The sequence below is a fragment of the Perna viridis genome, chromosome 5 (genome assembly GCF_037379345.1).
Source record: "Perna viridis isolate PV_CMFRI_1.1 ecotype Kerala chromosome 5, ASM3737934v1, whole genome shotgun sequence".
NCBI lineage: Eukaryota > Metazoa > Mollusca > Bivalvia > Mytilida > Mytilidae > Perna > Perna viridis.
The window spans coordinates 50833190-50837866 of NC_142449.1; the positions used below are offsets into that span (position 1 = coordinate 50833190).

Below are 4677 nucleotides of genomic sequence, written 5' to 3' on the forward strand. Positions count from 1 at the left end.
TATGACCCTGCCGTTTAACCTCAAGGACGAAATGAAAGTTTATGTCAACAAAAAATTATATAGCCATACCAAATACAGCATATTGGTACATTGCCCCAAAACAATGTGTCACATACATTCATGACCTCTACATTATCTTGACCTTTGACCTCAAGCTTTTTTTAAATATGGTTTGGTATTTGGACCAAAACTTCGAAGTTAAGTATATTCTGCATATAGATATATGAGAATGAAAACATTTGAAACAAACATTCATGACATCTATACGACTTTGACCTTTAATTTCAATATCAAAATTCAGTTTTTTTAAATGGATGCATTTAAGCATACCATAAATGGCACATAAGAGGATCACCATGACCTGTATGTGACATTTAGTCTAGACCTCAAGATTAAAATCATGTTTTTGACATGGATTTGTATCTGGTACACAACTTTTTTTTCTTTTCATGAATGCTTTTCAGTTTGTAATGTAAGGGTGAACCACCATAAGACAATATTTAATACAGATACTTTTGTGTTGAATGTGCATATCGGAATCCTTTAGAATCTGTAATCCAAGAGCAAATTGGAATTCTACTTTTCCCTAAAACAAAATTGCTTTGATTTTAACTAGTGTAAATTGGAATTCTCAATTGTCCTTGGACACATTGGCATAATCAAATTGCCCTAGGAGGATTCTGGGTCCTATTAAATTTTAGTAGAATATGGAAGCACACTAGATTGAATGAACAGGAAAATTCCGGATATTACAGGACATTTTTTGTCATGATTTATGAAAATGCTGAATATGTTATTCAATGAACTATGATTTAGTACTTCCATTTCCACAGTATTATTACGAACAGTGTTTTAAGGTGAGACATTTTCCGGTACGCCTGCAATCAGTTGCACGCTTGCAGTTTTTGTTTACAGATCTAATTTTCTAACATGCTTGAATGTTCGTTATTTCATTTATTAACTTTTGATCTACGTTCAAAGTATTATGTCCAAAGAGTAATCCAGTTTTACTTGTCACAGCAAACTTACCATGAGAGATAATTGGTTTAAAGCCATAAGGTAATGAAGTACACGAAAAATTTGAATTTGACCGTGTAACTTATTAAGCCATGAAAAAGGTAATAAAATAATGAAACAAAATATATAACTATAAAATTGCCTAAGCAAATAAAATACTTTTTTTTTAAAAATCTTTTTCTTTGTTATTTTCAAACTTTATGCCAATAGGATGCAGAATCATCCTAGTGCAAATTAGAAGTCTTATTTCTTCTAGGACATATCAAAATTTTAATTTACACTAGTTAAAATCCAGGGAAAATTGGAAGTCCTATTTGTCCTATAGTAAAAATTAAAGTTCCAATTTGCCCTAGGAGGTTTCCGGATCCTACCGGATTCCAAATTGCCCTGTAACATATACATACATGACCTTGATCTTGAACTCAAGTTTAAATCATTGGATTCTTATTATTTATCCCCTATATCACTAGATTCTGTCCTTGGATGGTATGCACCATAGTATTAAGATGTTTAAACTTGAGTGACCCACGTCTGCGTATGTGGGTGCCGGGGTATCCATTGTAAGTTTCACTTACAGTAGTTACTGTTTCAATTACCTTAGAATGCTCTGTATAGTTCATTGATACAGTGAAATTATTGATTATTGTTTGAGTTTCATTGTGAACATTATTTTATACAAATACGGTATCAACTGTGTCGTTAAGGATGACTTTAGTCCACAAACTGCAAAATATATACAAAATAAAAATAAACGTACATGTATTTTTGATTATCTATATTACTAAATTAACGAGCTTTTACAACAATTATGTTATAATGCTTAAAACGTTACAATTATTGACGACAGTAGTCATCTCAGTGCTATAATATATATGACAGACGAGACGAATTGATTTAAAAATAATAAATTGTCCTGCCTTGCAGAAATATACCAGCTTTCCTGCATATGGTGTTTATATTTGTCAGTATAATAAGGTATGCCAGAGAAGTAGGCTCTTTGACCAAGTATATAAAGAAATTCGTTTTATAAACTGCCTCAAAATGTTTTATTTCCTGTATCGGGATCTTCAGATATTCTAACTTTTTCCATTAAAAACTTGACACGTCTTCCCAACTTATTTTGAAAAAGGTGTCTTTTTCTGTTTAACTTTAATTTTTGTTGCACAGAATTCATTTAGTTCCTTATATTTCTACTAATTGAAGCGTGAAGTACATTATTCTAAATTTTGTTAATTCTAAGAATTTAAAACACTATACTTACCAACTTGAATGGTCTTTTGACATGGTTCTGTTCCAACTTTAATCAATATTATGACCTGACAACAATGCTTTCTGTTATTTTTCATATTATTTTTTTATTATAGTATGGTCAATAAATACAAACATGTGTACCTGTAATGTTATGTTGTCAACCAATATACATTAAATAATGTTAAACTGTTTCACTTGTAAACATCTAGAGACAAACTATTTTACATTATTATGTGACAAATTCATATTTTGCTTTTATAATATTGTTTAGAATAGAAAGCATACGACAAAACTCAATGAAGATAAAATGTCTTTACTACTTACAAAAAGCACGCTTGAAATTAGATTCATGTTGATTTCTGAAAGTTTAAAATAATCCTGAAAGCTCAAATACTATGACAGCTGGTAATCGTTCATCACCTGCAAAGTCAAATTTGTTTTGTCAAAGTCGTAACCATTCGTCGGCGTTGTTCTATCAAACACGTATGATACAATCATGAGTTAAAAAAAAAAAACTATATCAAGTAGCTAAAGACTCCGATGTAGTGAATGAGTTGCTATTTATTTCTAATTTGAAGTAGAAAATTTATATCTTGCCAACGAAACAGAAAATTGCTTGGATAATTTCAACCTTACTTATACTCGACATGGTGAAAGGTCATTTAAATCCTAAAATGTAAATTCCGAAAAGCAAAGACAATTACAAAACCAATTACACAATTATATATCAGAACTTTTTTCGATAACTATGTTAGACAAAATTTAGTTAACTTTACCATATCAATTATAGTTTATATGATCCAAATAAAGCACACTGTGTACAGAAAATTACACAACCACCTGATTGATAACACATGCATTTTGATATTTGTTTTGAAAAGATACAACTCTATCAAAATCATTGACTATTTGAATACTACAAGATAAACGAAATATTCCGAGTGTTTCAGGTATTTTTTTCATTTGTAATATTGGGTTTTGATAAATATGAGAATATAATCTAATATTAGCCGAGGTCAGACAGATCTGAATCTTTTATCCCGTTCAAGGTCATCTCCCCAAAAACGAAGAAATCGTTTCTGGTAAAAATCAATAAAACCGTTATAGGTATAAAAACTGAAAGAGCAATGGGGGAAACCCAGACTCTAGCAGAAATCAAGACTACGCAGGCATTTTGTATCGCGCTAGAATCCTAACAACTAGGTTTCTGGAGCAGGGTTATGTTGCTACAAGATTGAAGTCATCACTACAAAAGTTTTATGGCCGTCATCATGAACTCGTGGATCGTTACGGTGTATCCATCTGCGCCATGAAAACTGATTTATTCAACGTGTCATAGTTTTCCTTTCCTCTTTCGCCTATCCTTGACTTGACTTTTTATGAGCAACTCGGCAGGTGTTTCTAGAAAAGTAGAGGACGCTTAACCTACCGGTGCATCTGGTCCCAGTTGTTCTTTGTTGTGTATGTCTGTTTTCCATTTCTGGTCTTTGTCTCGTCCCCGGATTGCATTCTTTTAGTTACCGCTATAACCTTGGTTCCCTTGATTACTCTTGTATTTGATCGTTTCAGTGCATAATAAACTCACACATCTAGCTACAATTATGTTAGTTAAGTGACAATATTCCAACGGAGCTACAAAGAGATCTTGATTCTAACATTATAATTAAGGGAAAAAAGAAATCCCTTTTTATTGACATCAGTCCCTAATTTTTTTACTGTCATCTTTAAACAGGACGCTGTCCATTGGACTTCCATAATATAACTGTAAGTGATTGTCATAAAAAGAACGAAGAAACATTTCAGCCAACATATGACTATAGTGTTTACAAATGAAGAGTTTGATATATCAGAAACATCGTTTTGTCTCATTTGTATTTGAATATATACATGCATTTGATCTTAGGTACTTGCCCAATATAACAGAACTGTTCCCTTATACTGTTGTTAGTCGATTTATTACGACAAAATTAACATTCAAAACTTCAAAACGAATACATAGATTACATAGAAAGGAAAGACAGAACTTCCGAAATTGAACTAGTACGACAATGTTGACCCTCTATACTACTTTATAAATACATGTGGGTATGATCCTTATAAATTCAATCAGAAGACTGTTTAATGCATACATAATCATTAAAATTGAACTTTAGACCGTATTAAATTAAACAGTGTTAACCAAGATACTTTAGCCATAATTTCAAGAAACGCAATCATATAATGTTACTGAAACTTAAATAATGGCTCTTTATATAATATCCTAATCATAAACATGTTTAAACGTGTAATTGTACCTATATTCTACAGACAATGAAGATGTAAACATTTAATTTTCAAACTAACGTACGTATTAACAATACATATTTTATTTGGGAATGCAGATATTCTGTAGCTTAAATAACTTGTGTA

General features: G+C 31.3%; 1 long non-coding RNA gene across 2 annotated transcripts; it reads right to left on the bottom strand.

Moving 5' to 3' along the window:
• Positions 1-366: 366 nt before the first annotated feature.
• LOC148618135 (uncharacterized) lies at positions 367-3422 on the bottom strand. 2 transcript variants are annotated; one of them, XR_015922663.1, is made up of 4 exons: positions 3045-3422; positions 2593-2627; positions 2279-2333; positions 367-1740 (listed from the first exon to the last, which is right to left on the bottom strand). It is a non-coding gene; the product is annotated as an uncharacterized LOC148618135 (long non-coding RNA). The 2 variants fall into 2 exon arrangements; XR_015922662.1 differs by lacking the exon at positions 3045-3422 and having other exon boundaries at positions 2593-2979.
• Positions 3423-4677: the final 1255 nt, after the last annotated feature.